This window comes from Magnolia sinica, chromosome 2, assembly GCF_029962835.1.
Source record: "Magnolia sinica isolate HGM2019 chromosome 2, MsV1, whole genome shotgun sequence".
Lineage (NCBI taxonomy): Eukaryota > Viridiplantae > Streptophyta > Magnoliopsida > Magnoliales > Magnoliaceae > Magnolia > Magnolia sinica.
Genome location: NC_080574.1, coordinates 124,821,928 through 124,834,220, shown reverse-complemented (window position 1 = coordinate 124,834,220; position 12,293 = coordinate 124,821,928). Strand labels below are relative to the sequence as shown.

The 12,293-nt window shown below is 41.9% G+C and overlaps 1 non-coding gene across 1 annotated transcript; it reads left to right on the top strand.

Annotated features, from left to right (window-relative positions):
- Positions 1 to 11,902: 11,902 nt before the first annotated feature.
- On the top strand, positions 11,903 to 12,009 carry LOC131238124 (small nucleolar RNA R71). The gene has a single exon (XR_009167537.1). It is a non-coding gene; the product is annotated as a small nucleolar RNA R71 (small nucleolar RNA).
- Positions 12,010 to 12,293: the final 284 nt, after the last annotated feature.

Genomic DNA, 12,293 nt, shown 5'->3' with positions numbered 1-12,293 from the left:
ATACCATAATTCCTTTCCCAGGGCATTCTGAAAACACTAAAAACTGTGATGAACCAAATGGCATGGTGAAAAGTAGTAACAAGCCATTAAGTAAGACAAAATAAAGCTTATGAACAGATCCATATCAGATGGACCTCCAAAAACCTTTCAAAACAAGCTAATGAATCAAATGGCATGGTGAAAAGTAGTAAGACAAACGGTGGCGACTTGAACTTGTTTGAAGAGATCCTTAACCAGCTGATGAATCAAATGGCATCGTGAAAAGTAGTAAGACAAACATGTTTGAGTAAATCCTTCACTCTCTCCCTCCCTCTGTGAAGTGTCAAAATGCAGAACTATCAGTTCAGTTTGAACTGTCTCCTCACCAATCAATGGCCAGCAAATTCTGACAATATTGAATTGTAGACTAACTGAACGTATCAGATTGGAAACAGTTACAGACTGCCCATGTCATGCATGTTGAAAACTGAGTAATGGATAAGATATTTCAAAACAAGTGGTTTCAATATGTTGTGAGTAAAATGCTATAGTACTCTAGATGGTATATTGTGACCATTATCATCATAATGGGCCATGTCAAGAAAATCTCCTTGATAGGAGAATCCTGTTATTTCAAATCTGGACTCAATTAGATGGTATATTGTCATCATTATCATTATAGCCTTGTCCCAGTTATTTGGGATCTTTTTTATGATTACTTGGCAAAGGTTCAATGCCCATCAACAAACCTGACATCAACCCTCTACCCAGGCTTGGGATGGACCAGATGGAATTTAGTAGCCTACAAAAAGATGGCTAAGAAGGTAAAAACAGCAACTGTCCACATTCAACTGGAAAAAAAAAGCACAATACTGGTGAAAATATTGATAACTAAACCTACCAACAGCTTTGAAAATATTGCTTGCATAAGATAGGTTGTCATTGACTCCACTTAGCTGCTGCAATACTAGTAACCCAATTCTTACCTGCAGGATACTAGTAGAGACCCCCAAAACAAATCCAATTAGTTTTTGAGGAAACGAACATTGCAGGTATTCAAGGTAGTCAACAATGCGTCCAAGGACCCGAAAGGCCTAACAAGTTGGCCTAGCCTGTCCTATTTGGACATTCATGTAACTGGCCTGGAAAGGCCTCAAACCAACTCAACTCATGGTGGGCCAGCCCTGAAATCGTTCCTAAAGCCACTCCGACCATAAAATACATCATCATATTATACCTTTATGTTAGGATTTTTGTCTTTCAGAAAATAGCCAACGCCAGAAATAGTTTCACCAGTTCCAATGCCTGCAACAAACATATCCACCTTGCCACATGTATCTTCCCAGATTTCCGGACCAGTTGTTTCATAGTGTATCTGCACCAAACCATGAACACTATATCTTCCCAGATTTCCAGACCAGTTGTCTTTGTAACATTGACTTGGCCGCTGATCCCAATTGAGAAAGGTGGTCTCAAGTCCAATTGATAGCACGGTTTCGTCCAAAAAAGGATTTGGCTAAAGTATTTCATCAAACAAGTAGCGTGTTGTCCCTGCCCATGTGGAGAGTGTTGTCCCTATCCATATAAAAATTAATTGAATAATTTACAGAACTATAAATGCAACATTTCAGCATTCAGGAGGTTTGCTAGTTCCACACATGTGGAGAGTGCTATCCCTGTCCATCCACACTCAGCCACACGTGTGCTTGATCAGATTTTTCCACCATGTATGACATGTATGCAATTTCTAAGTGCTTGCGTATCATCCATCACACTCTGCAAGACATTTCATACATGTTGAAATCAGGAGAGAGAGAGAAAGAGAGAGAGAGAGAGTAGCATACTGCTGCGACTGTTGGAGAAGAGGAGCTACTGCTGCGGCTGTTTCTGGTGCTTCTTCCTCTTGCGGGCCTTCTCGCCTGGCAACGGCCGAGAGATAAGCATCTTCAACAAGCAATGGAAATGGAAGCCATATCAAGAGAGACCGGAATGGAAAAGGGAGATCGAGAGACGTTGGACAGAGAGAGAGAGAGACTTTCAGTCGGTTGGTGGACTAAAAGAGGGAGATCGAGAGATGTTGGAGAGAGAGAGAGAGAGACTTTCAGTCGGTTATTGTGGACTAAAAGAGGTGCGATTTGGGAGAGGAGGGAAGAAGGGTTTTGGGAGAGAAATGGCCCGCGCGATCGATTTGGGGATGGGGCGATTTGGGGAAGTGGGGGGAAAAAGCCCTCTTTCTTTTATTTTAGAATTTAGCGGCGGTGGCTTTTTTATACACTAGCGGCCACGTAAAAACGCCACTGATTTTACATGTACACTGGCGGTTTGTTGTGGCTGCCACTGGTCGTGTGCCGCTGATACATATATTTCTTGTAGTGACTTGTTGCGCAAAAATAATGTCATACATGTTGGACGAAAATACGGCCTTGAGACCTAGGCCGACCAACAGGTGTGTCCCACCGTGTATATTGCATGAAAACAAGGCCATGCATGTAGGAAAATATGGCCATGATAAATAGGTGTGGCCCACCATGTACATGTTGCACGAAAATATGGCCATTAACGTGGTTAGGTGCATCACATGTGTAAGCTTAACATGGAAATGTACATTTATAACCGTGGATTGTACTCTCATGCATGATATTTTTAGTACAGAGCATGGACCATAGTCACATGCAACGCATGCAAGGTCATGTCGTGATAGTTTTAAAAAAAAAATGGAGGAGAAATGAATTTTAAGCAAATTTTAGAAAATTATTTGTATTTTTTCTTTTATTTCATTAATTGTAAATCTCTCTCTCTCTCTCTCTCTCATTAAAACATGTGTATATTATTGATCATTTCCAAAAAAATAAAAAAAATCACCACCTATACATCTGGGGACCTCTTTACATAAAACAGAGGGCCCAACATTGAAAGCATCAATTAATTACAAAAACAAGGGGAATCACACCACCTTAATCGATCCCAATCCAACCTTATTTAAAAAGATAGAGCCTCTGACCTAATGTGGAAGCTCCGATTGCTGATTGACCAAAGCACAAGATTGAGAAGCACTCCCTAACCGGGCCATTAAATCCACAAATGAGTTCCCTTCCCTCTGGACATGCACGAATCTAATTCTGCCTATTCTCTGCAGCTGATGAATTCTATATAACCACGCCTTCCATTTCCAACCTGGCTTAGCCACTTCGTTGAGTAAATCTACAAACAGTCTAGAATCCGATTCTAGAATGATTTGACAAAAACCCCTTTGTATTCCGAGTGAAAGACCGTCATGCACCGCACGAAGTTCTGCAACAGTGTTAGAGCCAACACCATAACTTGCTGAAAATGCAAACAGAAAATCACCCTTCTCCCGTCTACAGATTCCACCCCCTTCTGATCTGCCTGGATTTCCTCTGGCTGACCCATCTACATTAATTTTAACCCATCCCGACGATGGCCTTTCCCATGTAATCGCTATTGCTCGGTCGCTAGATGTAGTAGTAATCGGCGAGGCACGTCCTATCCTTGTCCTTTCCATCCACCCTGCCCCAGGCACACATCCTACGTTGTAAGATCTGCCGAGTAATGTGACCCACCACCTAATTTTAGTTATAACTCGATCACATGAGACGAATAAACTATAAAAAAAGCTGCAGCATTGCGTGCTTTCCATATATCCCAGATAACAATGCACGGAATAAGCATTTGGGACGTCGATTTATCCTGCTTGGATGAGACAGCTGCCCTCCACTGGGATAACTTAGCCTCAATTGAAGTTGCTGCCATAACACTAATAACAAACCAGCCACCAACAGCCAACCAAACTTCTGCGCTAGGCTGCTAGTGACGAACAGGTGAAGCAGAGTCTTGATGTCATAGGAGTAGGATTCCTGAAGAGCGCAACAAACACATCTAGAAGCAAGGTGGACACTCCGGGATTGGACCGCATTATCCACCGGGACTGCTTTTTGAAGGACCTTCCAAACAAAAAGTGAGATTTTAGGTGGCAATTTAGCATGCCATACCCATCGAGACCAGCTTCGTCTCGGAGCTGGTACCCTGCTCATCGACCATACAGACTTAACTGAGAATTCCCCTGAAGGCGTGAAAGGCCAAATTGGCAAGTCCGCGTCCTTTGAGATACAATATCCGGCCTAAAAAACATGATGAATAATGTTTTGAGGAAGGAAAAGTAAAACAACCGAGGAGGGAGAGGACCACATGGGCCCAGCACCTGACGCACCTGGGCATCTTGCAAACCTTCCGGCACCTCTGCTTCAGCCAACTGCTCTAGAGGGCATAGGCCGGTCCAATTCACCTTCCCAAAATTACATTTTCCTGCACCTATTAGCCATTGAACTCTAGATTCCACCAGAGTAAGGAGCTCCCTGATTCGCTTCCACAGAGGAGAAGATAGTTGCCTTGGTCTATCCAATACACCTGGTGACAAGTCATGGTGATACTTAGCCGTCATGACCTCCAAACATTTTCCTCCTTCCCAAATTTATTTGTCCATGCCATTTTAAGGCGAAAAGCTCTCATTATATCTGCAAGCTTTCTAAAACCCACTCCCCCCTCCTCTTTTGGCGAAGCCAGCAAATTTCAATTCTTCTAGTGACACTTATGTTTCCCTTCTGACCAGCCCCAGAAAAAATTTGCCATGTGTCTCTTAAGTAATTTCAAGACCTAATAAGGAATATGGACATCCGCCATAGAGTGGACTGGAATACCTGACAAGATGTTCTTCACGAGGATCACTCTCCCGGCTTGGGATAACAGATGGACCTTCCACCCATTAATGCGACCCACTACTCTATCAACCAATGGCTTAAACGCACTAGCCTTTAGCCTACCATCTGCCATAGGAACTCCTAGATAAGAGAAAGCTGACAACGATTTTCCAAAACTGAGAATTGCTATAATTGTTCTGATTCTAGCACTTGGCAGCTTCCTTGAACAGAAGAAGGAACATTTTATTAGATTTATACTTTGGCTCGATGAAGCTTGGAAGGAGTTCAGGAATTTCTTAATCTCTGGGAGCGAGGACTTGCTCCCATTTATGAAAATTAAGGTATCGTCAGCATAGAGCAAATGCGAGATTGTTGGGCACCCTCTATCCAAAGCAAATGGCCGGCTAACCTGACGGTTTAACGTGCTCTTGAGACCTGTACTAAGAACCTATGCTGAAAGAATGAACAAGCTTGGAGAGATCGGATCTCCCTGCCTTAGACCCCTTGAAGATGTGAAAAAGCCTACCATCTCGCCATTTATAAGAATAGAAAATCAACCATTCGCCTAACATTTTTCCACCAACTCAATCCAAGGCCTACTGAAACCAAACCAATTCAAAACTTGCTTCAGAAAGACCCAATTTACCCTATCATATGCTTTATCCATGTCTAGCTTCACGACAATGTTTTCCTCTCAGACCGACCTATTTAAATCCCTGAACAGCTCTTGAGTTAACGCTATATTATCTGCTATTGAACGGCTTTGAACATATGCCCCCTGTTGTCACACCCCAAACTCGGAAACCGGGCTCACAAAATTTTTGATCGCTGAATTCGGCGCCGACAGTCTCCGTAGAACCCCATTCTCGGCTCCCAGCGCCCATTCGCCAGGTTCCGATCCTGGGATGTTACGAGGAAGATTTTCAACACCAGTTTGATTCGTAATAAGCATAACTAGAGGCATAACCCACAAACAACAACCAAAAACTCTATCATATTTTCACTATGATAAAAAACTTTACAAGTACAATGAGCATAAAGGGAAATACAATGATGATGAATAAAACTCCAAAATAATCTGTCACATGCTCAAGCCTCAGCGCTGCTGCGATCCAACGTCACCTGCACGCAACGGTTGTGCATAAGCTTATAGAAAGCTTAGAGGGTGGTAAAAGTGTGTCCTCAAGGTGGTAATGTAGTTATGCAGTATCAGAGTAATGCGGAACATGCTGATGAAAGCCAAGAATACCATTAGCCATACCAAGGCCATGTGGTGTAAAACATGAATGATGTCGGCCATACCAAGGTCATGCAATGCGAAATGCAACTCAAGCATAAAAATCGTCATCTAAGTCCATATATCAATACAGTTCAAATCTGGAATATCACCGGGGTCTAGTACACTCTGATGTTTTATTTAAACCAACATGATTTAAATGATTTTTAAACTCGCAAGTATACGAATCAGATGTAGATACGGTACGTATTACGAGATCGTTCCCACGAGGACTGGTCGTCACAATTCAAATCTATGATTCTCCTTAACTAATCCAACAAATAATGGAACGAATTACTAAGCACAATTTTATGAAAAACAATTAATTAAGAACAGGGAAGAAAATTCAATCAGAGAGAGGGCACTAGGACTTTCGAATCCACCCCTAATTATCCTAACCCTTGTTTTGTCTGTTGATTCACCTTGATCTAGATTGATACCACTTAAATAGAGAAAGCACAATCTGTGTCCTTAATCGGGCATACAAACTGTCTAATTCCTTTAAGCAATGCCATGAATGACATATCCCATATCCTTGGTCGGGTCCATGGAATGTACATTCATTAAAGCACCCTGTTTCTTCCTCTATAGGAAACTTGTTCTTGATCAGACACAAGTACCTATAATAAGCATCCAAACAACATCCATATATATACTTTAATCAAGTTCATAGATGGAGAAGTATAGAATTTAAACCCATAAAGCCCACTTAAAGAAAGAAACAAATTAATTGAAATTCAAAGTAAATCAACCAATACAAGAGCTAATCAAATTAGGGGCTTCATCTCAGCCTTAGCTGAGAGATTAGTGACCCATAAAATTCATGAAAAATATTAAATAAAATTCATAAAAATTAAACACCAAACCAACCGATCTCTCTCTTCTTTCTTCTCTTCCTTCTCTTTCTTCTCTTTCTTCTCTTCCTTGCTCCAGATCTGGAATCCCCTGGTTCTGAATGATTTTCCCACGTCCAAAACTCCCCTTCTATAGCTGCTGGATGGCTGGGGTCGGTGGCAGAAGGACTCGAAGTGCAATTTTTCGCAGCCGTGATCGGTGGGCCCCACAGAGGCATTTTCTGGAAAATCTACCCCGTCCATTGGATAGAGGACGAGATTTCGTTCAAAGATGGATGGTTTTGAACGTCCATTGACACGGCCCAGAGAAGAAAATACAAAAAGATCAGTTTTGAACGTCGCCGGGTAGCCCTTTTGTGACCTCTGTAGCTCACACGTGTGCATGCATGGACACAAGATGAAAACATGGTTTTGTAGTTGTCGAAGCACTCTACAAGATGGACGGCTCGGATCGGCCGTACGGGTGACGGACGGGGCCCACAATCCTTCGCAAAACGGCCAGCGTTACGCGGACGCGAAACCACTTCCGTGGCAATGGTGGGACCCATTTTGATAATTATTTCAATAATCCACTCCATCCATTGCATGGAGGATGAAAAAACGGCTAGGAATGCCCAATTTCGAGTTAAAGTTGTGGTGGCCCACAGAGTTTGGAACTCACCGTCCATTTTGCGTTTTTTCAGCGGTCAACGTTCGTACACATGCATGGAACCAAACGGACATCTAGGCGATGATAATATCGGCCCCAGGAAGCGGATGGACGGTTTGGATTGTCCATTTGGACACTAGGTGGGCCCCACAACGGACGACCGCGGTTGGGTTCGCGGAGCGCTGGAAACGAAAATTTTCCATTTTTAAGAAAGAGTTCGGGTCAGCGTTGCTGACCCGACGCAGGTCGTTCGGTATACGGGCGGTGCACATGTGCACTATGTACACATGCTATACATATGGGGTCCACTGTGATGGTTTCGAGAAATCCAATCCATCCATCCTGTTTCTCAACTTATTTAAACCGTCAATACAAAGGTTGAGGCAGTTCCAAATATCAGGTGGGCCCCAATTTAGAGATTAATAGGCTGATCTGTCCGTTGGACCACTTCCCGAGATCTTCTATGGCTGAAATTTAATATGTACGGTTAATTTACGGCCCTCATCCCATGTATGAAGTTTCGAACTGATTGGATAGCGGGAACCATGTGATCTTGCATTCTGGACCCTTTTCGGGCCCCTTTGGCTTGCTTTCCTCAAATCTCAGGTGTGTAAAATCTTCATTATTGGTTCTCTGGAGTCTATCCCGTGCTCTGGAGACTTTGGATCATGAAATCCATGCCTTTAACATCAATTTTCAATTAACGCTCCTGACTTCATCCTGTAACAAAAATACAATTAAAATACTCCATTAAGCATTATCATATACGTAAAATCTGGTAATTACTGGGGTCTGATATGCAATATTTGACCCTGATCACAACCCCCAACCAGCATTTTGCTAGTCCCGAGCAAAGTATGCGAAAAATAATTTTAGAAATAAAAGATGATTCCTGTAACTCAAGTAACTTGTGAACAGATGAGATGTGAAAATTCTAAGATTCATGAATGGTAAGTAGAATTTTCTCCTGAAATCAAGCTCACAATAAACTTCATAATCAAGTTCAACATATTAATCTATTAATTAGAACATTTCTGAACATCGAGCTCCATGAATGTAAAGTGTAATCTCGACTTACAAACATTAAGAGATCAAATTGTCAACCTCATGATATCATTGGTAATTCGTGACAACCAAGCTTGAAACCAACACTTATCTCACAAATTAATTTTTAATTTTACCAACCTTTGATTTTCTTTATGAGCTAACGCAAATGAGGGGAATCAAATTCTTACCTATAGGGAGCAAACCTATGGCGGAAACTCGTCGCCTCATTTTTTATGAGTCAACTATGGAGAATCAAATCTATACCTATAGGTATCAAACCTATGGTGAAGATTATGTGACTTAGCCTTTTAATTCTTCTTTTTACCAAGTTAATCATTCAGTTATCGAACCGAAAGCTTAATGTGTAAGCGAGATGTGATATGTGAAATCATGACTCAATCAATGTTTACAACGTCTAATCATGGATTAACAAATCAAAATGGACTGTGAAATCAAGCAGATGGCCGAATCCAAGAGTCATTAGTTACCAACATCATGTAGCTTATAATGGTAAAATCACAACTATCCTTCAAAATCACTTTGAATTCAATAGAAATTCAGAAAAAATTTTAAAATTTTCACAAATTTTGCTCAAGACCAAGAAAATACTGATTAGGTAACCTAATCTCCCACCCCCAACCTAAAATCTACATTGTCCTCAATGTAAAAGAAATAATCATGCGATGCACATGGGACAACGAATAATAAACGAGGAATGAGGGAAAGATAGTACCTGGACGGAGAATCAAGAGGCTTCCCAAAATTATCAATGTAAGAGCAAGTTAGGGCAAGAGAGAAATTCACAGAAGCAAAAATAACAAAAAGAAAAAGAAAAGAAGATCCTACCTATACCACTTTCGCAGGTGCTCTCGATTGCATTTAGCGCATGCAACAAGCCTTTAAACCCCTAGGTTACCCCTAGTGGACGAGTTGTAGTCTCGTGAGGGTTTGCAGTAATGTTACCCACAAACATTGAAGTAACTAACTAAGAAAAATGAAAATGAATGAAATAAAAAGCAATACAATAAAGCAAAAGGGTTGCCTCCCATGAGCGTTAAGTTTAACGTCTTCAGCCCAGACAAGAACGGACCATGAATGAAATAATCTTTATAACCGGGTCCGCCAAAGAAATTACCTCAACACTTTCATTAACCGATCCTAGGATAAGTGATGTGAGTTCCCATGAACTGTGCTATTTGAAATAAGGCAACCGACACTGTCGTCAAATAATAAGGACTTCTGCTCGAACGACTTCTTCTATGTTAGGATCACGCTTCCTTTGCATGTTATGCGACATTTCCACAACATGATTCATACATATCGTGGGGCATACTCCCTGTATTTCCACTATCTTCCGTTCAATTGCTTGCCTTATATGCTCTAAGAACATTAAGCAGCCTGCTCGCCTTTGTCTTCTCAGAGTCGGAAGCTATGCTGTCAAGAAGAGTCTCAGAGGGATGGAGAGGTTCCACTTTCGCTCTCCATTTTTCAGTCTCCAATATAGGAGTAGAGTCGAGCAATGCATTGACCTCATGGATGGGACTATCAATGTCAAAATCCATGCCCGATTGTGCTAAGCAGGTTTCAAGAGGATCTTCAAAAGATGTACGGAAGGAGTCCTGCACAAGGCTCTCGATCATGTCCACTTCAAATATGTCATCCAAATCTGAGGGTTGTTGTCCTGCATTAAAAACATTGAGTTTAATATTCATGTTACCAAAGGACAATTTCATAACTCCATTCCGCAATTGATAATAGCATTAGATGTGGCCAAAAATGGACGACCCAAAATGACTGGGATCCGACTATGATCTGGACAGGCTGAGTATCTATAACTATGAAATCCACTGGAAAATAAAATTTATCAACCTGGATTAACACATCTTCAATAATACCCCGGGGCACCTTGACAGATCTATCAGCTAGTTGTAATGTTACCTTAGTCGGTTTCAACTCACCAAGTCCTAGCTGCTCATAGACCGAATATGGTAACAAATTGACACTCGCCCCTAAATCAAGTAATGCCTTCCCGATCTTATGATCTCCTATGCCGCAAGAAATGGTGGGAGCTCCTGGATCCCTAAATTTAGGAGGGGTGTTATGTTAAATCATGGAGCTGAGCTGCTCTGCAAGGAAGACTTTCTTATGAACATTCTGCTTACGCTTTTGAGTGCATAAATCTTTAAGAAACTTAGCGTAAGCAGGGACTTGCTTGATAGCGTCAAGCAACGGGATGTTGACTTGCACTTTTTGAAACACATCCAAGATTTCATCAAAGTTATTTCTTTTCTTTGTTGGTGTCAGACGTTGAGGAAAGGGTGCTTTGGGCACATAAGGTGGCACATTAGTGGCTCTTGGAGAGTCAGAGAGCTTTTGGACTTTGGATGCATTGGTATGGCTCTCTGCTTCATCTTGATCTTCTGTTTTAGAATTTGATTCATCCCCAGGCATCTCTATTCTGTTATCAATCTGCTTGCCTGACCTAAGGGTAGTGATCGATTTGGCCTGTTCATGATATTGCCCTTGGTTGGAATTAGAGCCAATCTCATACTGTCCCTTTGGATTAGCCTCAGGTTGGCTAGGGAGCTTGCCCTTCTCTCTCTCACTCAATGTGGCAGCTAGTTGACCCATTTGTACTTCCAGCTTGGCAATGGATTGTGCATTTGCATGTAAGCTTTGCTGGTTGGCCAGTAAGGTTTGTTGGGTGTCTTTTTGGAATTGGAGAGAACTCTGCATGAAAAGATGGAGTGTATCCTTAAGAGATGGTTTCCTTGATTGTGTAGGCAGTTGTTGATATTGTGGAAACTGTTGAGGTTGTTGACTGCCAACTTGGAGGTGCAGTTGCATGGGAGGATTTCCAGATGGTCCACCTTGTTGTGGTCCTTTTGCCCAAGAGAAATTTGGATGTCTAGCCCACCCTGGGTTGTATGTGTTCGAGTAAGGATCATTCCCAGATTTTTGAAAAGTGTTCATAGCATGAACTTGTTCAGAGAGAAGTTCTGGGAATGCTGCACCAGATGGACAAGACCGCATAGGATGGGACGGACTAGAACATGTGGCATATGCCTCGACTTGAGCTGTTTGTGGTGGTCCACTATTTAATACCAGAGCATCAACTTTCTTTGTCAGGTTATCAAGCTTGGCGCTCAGCTCTGGCATGACTCCTATCTCATATATACCACCTCTCTTTTGTGGTTGGGGACTTCTGTCACCTCTATTTGAATAATCCCATTGCTGGGAATTTTCGCACAAGGTTTCAAAGAAGTTCCACGCTTCGACATCACTTTTGGTCATGAATGACCCTCCACGGGTGGCATCAACCATGCGACGGTTCTGTGGTGTCAGACCGTCATAGAAGTATTGAACTTGTTGCCACTTCTCAAAACCATGGTGAGGACATTTAAGAAGCAAGTCCTTCCATCTTTCCCAACATTCATGAAAGTGCTCGCCCTCTTTTTGTGTGAAGTTAGTAATTTCTCTACGGAGGGCATTGGTTTTGTGAACGGGGAAGAACTTGTTTAAGAACTTCTTAGACAGTTGGTCCCATGTAGTGATAGATCCAACTTCTAGAGAATTCAACCATGCTTTCGCCTTATCCTTCAAAGAAAAAGGAAACAGGCGTAGGCGGATCGAATCGTCTGAGAAGTTTTGGAACTTAAGGGTGGAGCAAATGTTTAAGAATTCTTTCACATGATGATATGGGTCCTCCTTGTCCAATCCATAAAAGGATGGCAACAATTGTATGACTCCAGGTTTAAGTTCAAAGTGTGCTG